This window comes from Podarcis erhardii (assembly GCF_964252035.2).
Source record: "Podarcis erhardii genome assembly, chromosome: 15".
Lineage (NCBI taxonomy): Eukaryota > Metazoa > Chordata > Lepidosauria > Squamata > Lacertidae > Podarcis > Podarcis erhardii.
The window spans coordinates 5,773,586-5,783,690 of NC_138505.1; positions in this window are offsets into that span (position 1 = coordinate 5,773,586).

The window sequence follows — 10,105 nt, forward strand, 5'->3', positions numbered from 1 at the left end:
ATGGGAGGGCATTCCACAGGGCGGGGGCCACTACAGGAAACATTAGTACAGTAATAACCTGCAGTTTCACAAGAGTATATATTTACAGTAGATAATCAAATAAGCAATGAAATGAATTTGGATATGCAGAAAAGAAATTAAGTAATTGCAGAAAGGGGGGAGGAAGTCAAATTTTTAAATGCTCAATTGATTGTAAAACCAATGAAATGTATAAACTTGAAAAGAAATAAAAAATGAAAACAAAATAAAAATGATTATATTATATACACTTTGGATCTCCCTGCCTATTGATATCTGTCAGGCATCTTCACTGTACTCTTTTCGATGCTCGCTAAACATATTTTAAATGTTTAGAAAGCTGATGTGAGTTTTCATCTGTTTTTATTCTATTGTCATTTTAACTTTTTGAACTCTCATCATTGTTAACTTTTTTTTAATTGATAATTTTTTGTTGTATCTTGTTTGCAAAACTGCTTTGAGGGTCATCGTCCTCCACCCGCCAACGTACAATTATGCTTTGTATAAATTTTGTGATAATTATATATCACGACTTAGGTTTGTTAAAAGAAGGAAGTCGCTGGACAGTCCAGTTCCACAGGGTTCTTCTCTGTAGACAGGCTGGGGTCACGAAGAGTCGGACACGACTAAATGACTAAACAACAGCAGAGAGGAAGTACACAGAGACAGATAGAGTGAATCAGTTTGGGCTAAAACAAGCCAAAAAAAAAACCCTACTGAGAAGCTGCTCCATGTGTCATAAACACGAGGGGAGATTGCACAGCTGTTTTGCTTTGCTAAAAAGAAACTTAGGTGTTCTGGGTTCTGAAAAAAAAGGAAGAAGCTGGATGGGGTGGGGTGAGAGGGAGAGAGCGAAAGGTTTTGCTCATCTATTCAGACTGAAACTAGTCCCCATCCACCCCCCCTGGCTGAACCGATGCATGCTCTAGAAATGCTGCAATCGCCCACTCCTTTTTTGCTGCCTAATCTGTTGCGTTAAAAAAAGGTCAGCTTTTCTAAATTTGTGTGAGGAAGCTGAATGGGGAAAAGAGGAAGAGGTTTTGCTCATGGTGCAGATTGTTATAAGAAAAAACTGCTCCTTTTCCCTTTATGGGGTACCCAAGACCCAGTATAGAGTCCTTATGTAGGTTCTCTATTGGTAGGAGAAAATAACAGAGGCCAAGCAGAGAATATTGAGAAGCAAAGCAGCTAGTAAGCCTGATCTTTATTGATCTGTTGCAACAGGGTCCTTGCTCACCACAGGTAGGAGAGGGGAGGAACCCAGAACAATGGTGCGCAAGCTCTTACATAGGCTTTTGAAATTGCTACCCTGTAGCTCAAGGCCACCCCCACCCCCAATATATCATACATCCATCACAGAAGGATGCGGTCTACAGCAGAAAACCTGTCTGCCAGGATACCTGATAATGGTCACTGATTGCTTTTACCTGGGCATCCTGGCCATTCTATTGTGATGGTAAATATTCAGGTCCGCAAGGGCTTCGTAAGCAAAGAAACCGTCCGGGCTCAGAGAGGGAAAGCTGGTTGTAACATCTTGTAAATAAATACGTGTGTGAAAGAAAGAAAGAAAAAAGGAAGGAAGGAAGGAAGGAAGGAAGGAAGGAAGGAAGGAAGGAAGGAAGGAAGGAAGGTGCAGCTGGGCACTTTTGTGGGTGGAAACAGATGTGGGTGAAGAATTAGGATCTCTTGCTCCCAACAGAGCAAAACTTGCAGGCTGGCTGTGTGTGTGTGTCCTGTTCTGGATCTGCTTGGCCTATGTTTGAAAGATCAGGTGTGCGGCATGGGAGCTCCTTGGGCCCATTCCCCCCCCCCTTCTGGGGTGCTCCATTCATAGCTGCTGGCGTGACTTGCTTTGCAAAGCTTTGGCCAGTGTGGTGTAGTGGTTAAGAGCAGTAGACTTGTAATCTGGTGAACGGGGTTCGCGTCTCCGCTCCTCCACATGCAGCTGCTGGGTGACCTTGGGCCAGTCACACCTCTTTGAAGTCTCTCAGCCCCACTCACCTCACAGAGTGTTTGTTGTGGGGGAGGAAGGGAAAGGAGAATGTTAGCCGCTTTGAGACTCCTTCGGGTAGTGATAAAGCGGGATACCAAATCCAAACTCTTCTTCTTCTTCTACCTACATCCTCAAGCAAGGTTGCGCTATTGTGTTAATGTTGGAGGCGAGTTCCAGAGACAGTCTTCAGTCCAGCAGATACAGAGGCTGCCAAAGAGGGGAGGAGAGAGAAGCTTTTGGCTTCTGAGTCAAAATTACTGCCTTTTGCTGTGGGTCTCTCTAACCACATAAACGGGGCAGGCGATGTGTTGCCCTGCCCCCCAGATGTTAGGCTGCCCGTCCCATTATCCCTGCTGGTTGGTCAAACTGGCTCCTGAGTCTAATGGGAGGAGTTGCTCTTATTGTTCTCTGCTGTGATACTATCTCACCCTTCTTCCCAAAGCCCAGGCTGGCAGACAACAACATAGCAAAACAATACATTTTTTATTTAAAATGAAAAGCATATTTAAAACATTCCAATCATTCAGTAATATCTGGAGAGAACCACATTGATGACCCAAGCCATGCAAAATATAACCTACCTGAAACATGAACCAAGTGTTTTGCTTTTTTTATTTATGTTCAAATGCAATGCTGTTGTATTTTGTATTGGTGAATAAACTCATTTGTTTAATTATCTGGTGTCCACGTATCAGAGGGGCCTCCTGGCTTTGCAGAGGAGGGAAGACACTCCAGTCCCTGACACAGACAAGAAATAAATAATAATAATAATAATAATAATAATAATAATAATAATAATAATTTATTATTTGTACCCCGTCCATCTGGGCGGCTTCCACAAAGACCAAAAATACACTAAGATGTCACACATTAAAAACTTCCCTGAAGGGCTGCCTTAAGATGTCTTCTGAATGTCAGGTAGTTGTTTATCTCTTTACATCTGCTGGGAGAGCGTTCCACAGGGCGGGCGCCACTACCGAGAAGGCCCTCTGCCTGGTTCCTTTTAACTTGGCATCTTGCAATGAGGGAACCGCAAGAAGGCCCTCGGTGCTGGACCTCAGCGTCCGGGCAGAACAATGGGGGTGGAGACGCTCCTTCAGGTATACTGGGCCGAGGCTGTTTAGGGCTTTACAGGTCAACACCAACACTTTGAATTGTGCTCTGAAACGTACTGGGAGCCAATGTAGGTCTTTCAAGACCAGTGTTATGTGGTCTCGGCGGACGCTCCCAGTCTGGCTGCCACATTCTGGATTAATTGCAGTTTCCGGGTCACCTTCAAAGGTAGCCCCACATAGAGCACCTTGCAGTAGTCCAAGCGGACTGTTGGTTATGGACATATGCTACATTAGTGTAGCCAGCTGCAGAAAACCTGTCTGCCAGGATACCTGATAATGGTCTTGACCCTGGAAGCTAATAGTTTGGCCGGGCGGTAGTAATCTGGCTAAGTATACCCAACCACAGCTCGGTCTAGAATTTGGCCAGAATATTCCTAACCATTAAGACACCTCTTTTTTAAAAAATATTTTTTTAATGATTTTCCAAATTTAAAACAAAATAACATACAAACATCAACAAACAAAAACATACAAACAAGTATAATTTCATATCCTCATTTTCATAAACCTTCTTTCTCGGACTTCCCCATACCTCACCCTCTCTGCATCCTTATTTTACAGTTTTTCAGCAACCCTTCACTCCAATTAAGTTATAACTTATTTTCTTTCTCAGTTTCATCTCAATTCATCAATCAGTTTCAGCTGTAATTCTGCTTCTTCCTTTCCCTTGACATTTTAGCACTCATCAATTTTATAACAGTTCTTAAGATAAGCTTTAAATTTCTTCCAATCTTCCTCCACCGCCACTTTCTCTTGGTCACGGATTCTACCAGTCATTTCTGCCAATCCCATAAAGTCAATCACTTTCATCTGCCGTTCTTCCAGTGTGGGTAATTCTTGTGTCTTCCAATACTTTGCTAGAAGAATCCTTGCTGCTGGGGTAGCGTACATAAAAAAAGTCTTGTCCTTCCTTGACACCAGTTGGCCGACCATGCCCAAAAGAAATGCCTCTGGTTTCTTATGGAAAGTACATTTAAGTACCTTCTTAATTTCATTATAAATCATTTCCCAAAAGGCTTCCATTAAGACACCTCTTGATGTAATGTTTTCAGATATGTTATCTTTCATGCCAGGCTCCTCATTGGCACAAGCAGCTGCTTTGATTTATTTTGGCTCAGCTTCATCTGGGATGTAATTTGTGTTCCTTTTAATGAGATTCGGTTACCCCTGCACCCCGCCCAAAATCCTTCATGTTTCTGAAGCACCACATTTGGAGGTGAAGTCATGACAGTTACAGGCACACTATACCTTTCAAGCAGATTTCACCCCCGAAAGAACTCTAGGGTGCTGGGAATTGTAGTTCTGTAAGGGGGAAACTGTTGTCTCTGTCCATGGAGTTTTCTTGGCAGGGATACTGGAGTGGCTTGCCGGTTCCTCCTCCAGGTGGATCACGTTTGGTCAAAACTCTACTCTATATTCATCTTGGGTGGCCCTGCATGGCATAGATCATAGCTTCTCTAAAGCCCCTTCGCCACGGCAAGGCAGTGATCCATGAAGGGGAGTGATCCATGAAGGGAAACTACCTTGCCAACGAAGGTCCGTATAGTCAAAGCTATGCTTTTCCCAGTAGGGATGTATGGAAGTGAGAGCTGGACCGTAAAGAAGGCTGATCGCTGAAGAATTGATGCTTTTGAATTATGGTGCTGGAGGAGACTCTTGAGACTGCAAGAAGATCAAACCTCTCCATTCTGAAGGAAATCAGCCCTGAGTGCTCACTGGAAGGACAGATCCTGAAGCTGAGGCTCCAAGACTTTGGCCACCTCATGAGAAGAGAAGACTCCCTGGAAAAGACCCTGATGTTGGGAAAGATGGAGGGCACAAGGAGAAGGGGACGACAGAGGACGAGATGGTGGGACAGTGTTCTCGAAGCTACCAGCATGAGGGAGGCAGTAGAAGACAGGAGGGCCTGGCGTGCTCTGGTCCAGGGGGTCACGAAGAGTCGGACACGACTAAACGACCAAACATCATCAACAACAAGGGGGAAACTACATGCCATTTTAGAGCAGACTTTCCTTTTCTAAACAGCCTTTTAAGCTGGTACCTTTATCCCATTCTGTTTTGGATATGAAATGGTTTTGATAAATAGGATACCTTTTAATTTGTTGAAGGTTGAAGTCCAACAGGTACACTGTACATTTCTTGCCCGATCCTGTTACCCAGATTTGTTTCTTCCATACAGAAGCGATGGTAGAAGTGCTAAAATGTTGTGTTGCTGTTGTTGGGCCTGATGATGATGACATTTTAGAAGCCATAACTTCTAGTCCTAATTCCTAGTTGCAACAGGGTGGCCGTCCTTAGCCTTTTAATTACGTGAAATGAAGGGAGTTAATTGGCTCCAAGTAGGGAATGTTCTCCATTGACTCTCCTGAAGGCAAACAGCCTGCTCCAGAACATTCCACCTTTGCACTTAAAGCCCTCAAGACAATTTCTCCAACAGTGCAATAAGGTTTGGCTTTCCTGGTTTTGCAAAGCCCTTTTGGTTCAAAGCAGCAGGGGCCCATCAACTTAAGTTCACACTTACAAAGAGATTCATAACAAAATAAAAAAAATCCTTCCAGTAGCACCTTAAAGACCAACTAAGTTAGTTCTAGGTATGAGCTTTCGTGTGCATGCACACTTCTTCAGATACCTTAGTTGGTCTTTAAGGTGCTACTGGAAGGAATTTTTTTATTTTGTTTTGACTATGGCAGACCATCACGGCTACCTATCTGTAAAGAGATTCATGAATGCCAGGCACTTTCAGCCACAGTAGATTACACTACGCAGATTCTGCAAAGCATTTGATTCACCTCAGTCAAGGATACCTGTCTCCTCAGCCTCACATTTGTAAAACCAGGTTTAGCTATTTGTCCTGTTTGGATTTTCTGCCACTCCCGCTCCAGCTCACTCCGAATGCTTTCCAAACCTCCTAGAAGTTGGTAAAGAAGTCTTTGGCATGAGCTGAACCAGGGCTGTCTTACGTATATCCGGCGCGTGGTGCAAAGTATCCCTTCAGCACACCCCACCCCTGTTTCCCAGAGTTGCCAACATTTTTACGGCACTGCCAGCAGCTTTGTGGGGCTGGAGGAGGCGGGCAGCGGCTGGAAGGCGGGTCCTCCGGTGGGGAAGAGGCCGAGGTTCTGGGCATGGCGCTGCTTCAGTGAGGCGGGCAAGGGCGGCAAGCTGATGCCTGGAGGCCCCGCGTGCAGCCTCTGCCTCTTCCCTGGTGCCCTCCAGAACTTGGTGCCCCTGGCGCCCCGTACCACTTGCCTCTATGGGCAAGACGCCCGTGTACTGAATCTCAATGATAGAGGCACGATGAACGTTGAACTTAGATTCTGATCTATTTAAAGGATAGGTAAAGGTAAAGGGACCCCTGACCATTAGGTCCAGTCGTGGCAGACTCTGGGGTTGTGGCGCTCATCTCACTTTATTGGCCGAGGGAGCTTCCGGGTCATGTGGCCAGCATGACTAAGCCGCTTCTGGCAAACCAGAGCAGCGCATGGAAACGCCGTTTACCTTCCCGCTGGAGCAGTACCTATTTATCTACTTGAACTTTGACGTGCTTTCGAACTGCTAGGTTGGCAGGAGCAGGGACCGAGCAGCGGGAGCTTACCCCGTCATGGGGATTCGAACCGCCGACCTTCTGAATGGCAAGCCCTAGGCTCTCTGCTTTAACCCACAGCGCCACCCGCGTCCCATTCAAGCGATAATATGTACCAAAAGGAAGGTGGATACTTATGCTGTGGCCATCATGGCAGTTCCTGTTCCGAAGCCTTGAGAGCAGTGGAGGAGCGTGTCTCCAGGTGCCTAGGATGGGTGATTGTCGGTGGGCCTCGGGTGGGAGAAGGCAACGTGAGGAAGATGCGGCAGGAGAGGCAGGTGCCTTCCATTCATTGTCCTCCTCAGTCTGCTCCCTCCCTCCCTCTTGGCCAGTCCAGTCACAGGCCATGAGGAGAAGGAGGAACCCCAAATCCCATAAAGAGGAACACGAAGAACTTCCAAGATGAAGCTGAGCCAAAATAAAGCAAAGCAGTTTCCTGAGGCAAGACGTTGCCTGACATGAAAATCGCATCTTATAATTGGGTTACATGGTCTCCGAGGGTGGCCAGGAGCATTCTGGTAAAGTCTAGACTGGACTGAGGTGGAGTATACTTAGCCAAATTAGTGACGCCATCCCAAACTGTTGCCGGAAAAGTCCAGAGAGAAACTGTATAAAAGGCTTTTCCACCAGTGCCTTGAAACATCTCGTCTCTCCTGTCACTCGGCTTCTCCATCACTTGGTAAGTTGTCTTTAACTGAATTGCTTCTTAAAGGAGAGAAGGAAGGAAGTGTTTGATTATGGAACAAAATAATTTTGAAATTTGGTTTGACTCAATTAGCTGTCAAGACAAGTAGCAGTTTTGGGAAGAGAAACGCAAATCTCCACATCCTAGAAGTTGTGCTACTGGGATTGTTTAGGGCTCAACAGATAATCTGCACACATTTTAACCTAGAGTTATATTGGGGCTTTTAGAAATGTGAAACTGGGTACTTTCATGGTTGGAGGTGCAGCTGAGGTCCAGTTCCGAGGGCCTTCTGGCAGTTCCCTCATTGCGAGAAGCAAAGCTACAGGGAACGAGGCAGAGGGCCTTCTCGGTAGTGGCGCCCGCCCTGTGGAACGCCCTCCCATCAGATCTCAAAGATAAAAACAACTACCAGACATTTAGAAGACATCTGAAGGCAGCCCTCTTTAGGGAAGCTTTTAATGTGTGACATTTTAATGTATTTTTAATCTTTGTTGGAAGCCGCCCAGAGTGGCTGGGGAAACCCAGCCAGATGGGCAGGCTACAAATAATAAATTATTATTATTATTATTATTATGGAACCAACTCAGGAAAAACAGATAGTCAGCAGCTGTGGTCCTGAGTGGTTTTGCAAAACCTTGCCTAGTGTCCCTGTTCCCTGTCTTTCTGGAGAAAGCTGCTCTGGCCATGGTCACACCTGCTGCCCATGTAGCATCTGAACTGGATTTTTGAGGCTCCCTCTATGCAGGGCTGCCTTGTTCCAGCCACACTGACCCTTTCCTGCATGAGGCAGGTCTGGCAGAGCCAGGTGCTCCCCTGAAACCCTGGAAAGGGAATCCTTCTTTCTGGTGAAGAGAGGTGGGGAACCTCTGGCCCTCCAGTCATTGCCAAACTACAGCCCTCGTCTCCTCTGCTTCCTGCAGCTGCTGAGATTTGTAGTTCAGATTCAAAGCGTTCCCCATTCCTGCTCTAGGGACAACACTCTGCTAGATGGTCACACGCATTAAAAGGAGCTCCCTGTCTTCTGAATGTAATGCTGGGTACAGATCTGGTCTCTTAACCTCAAAAAATATATTGGAGAGTGGAAAAGGGCAGCCCTAATGATCAAGGGATTGCAGAATGTTTGCAGTTTTGGGGACTTTTTAGTTGAGAAGAAAAGCAAAGAAGGGTCAAAATGGTGGGGAGGGGAGGTAGAATCTTTTAGCATTTCCAATTTCAAAATCCTTATTGAATTTATTATGCCTCATTCACCCTAATATCCCAGGCCAGGCTACGGCAATTAAACAACGTTAATTCAAAATCTTATTTCTTTAGGAATCCACATATTTCTGAAATTATCTATGAAAATGTCATTTCAGATTTTAAAGCTTCCTCCAAGATGTCCAGTATCAGCCCCTTTCTTCTGCAGCAATTGCCACCCATGGATGAAACTATTACTCTTAATATTCAGATTACTATTACTGTCATAACTCCAACAGGAAGATACGTTATGCAGTTTTAACCTCTTCCTCTCTGAGTATTCCCTTCTGCTGCCTCCTTGGACGCTCCAGGTGACCTCATGTTCTGAAGAGAAGGCAGAGTTTCAGTGTCACTCACAATATGGATCCAACTGAGAATCCTCCACATTCCCCATCCTAAAGGGAAGCTCCAAGCAGAAAACTGAGATGACAAACCCAGATATGATTTGCCTTCTTTTCAGGGCAGGAAGTCAGGAATGATGAGCATCTGGGATCCAAAGCAAAGATGGTCTCAGGTGCTCATCTTTTCTGACACCTGCAGCTGCCAATGCCTCACCTTTGCTCAGTTGCCCTTGACTGTTCCTTTGCACATCTCCCTTCTTCCTCTGCTCTCTCTCCTCCATTTACGCCCTGCAACCCTCCGTTCTCTGAATAAGGAGAGCCTCAGGATCTGCACATCTTCCAGGGAGTTCCTAACTGGGAACTTTTTAGCTATCTGGGCCGGGACAAAGGGAAAGTCTGGGGAGAACCAACAACCAACCTTCCTTCCTTCCTTCCTTCCTTCCTTCCTTCCTTCCTTCCTTCCTTCCTTCCTCCCTCCCTCCCTCCCTCCCTCCCTCCCTCCCTCCCTCCCTTCCTCCCTTCTGCTTGACCACCTCTCTTTAGAGATATTTTGTTTTCTCACAATCTGTAGCACCTCAATAGTGAATGTGCTCTTTACTCGGAATGGGATCTATTAATTTTTCTTCTCCCGCTTAAACTGCTGACCACAGAGAAGGTTCCTTCCTTTCTTCTCCTCTATTAAAGCTTCATTGCAGCATCCCAGATGTGTCTTGTCTTCCGCCTTCCTGGAACTTGGTCCACCGTCGCCAAAACCCCCAAAGCCTCACCCCAAACCCGTGTCCTGTGATGTGTGAATGACCCGTGTCCTGACCCCCCATCAGTGATATAACTAAAGACCAACGCCCAGGAAGTCCATGCCAAGCCGGCAGTGCTTGAGGTGAAGGAGGAATTCCCAGCCACTGTTTGTGCCATTCCAGGCTCTGCAGTCCTGTGGAGTTCAACCTAAGGAGTACTTTTAACCTCAACTAGGAATTAAGGAGAAGGTCATTTCAGTTTGTATTTAAAAGCGAATCTATCTAACTCACAGCCACCCTCTGGAATTTGCACTTATTTGAATCTGTGATGCAGTTCCCCATCCAAACATTATTTATTTTAAAAAGAGCATCTCTTAAGGGATAAGTGGGCACAAGAATG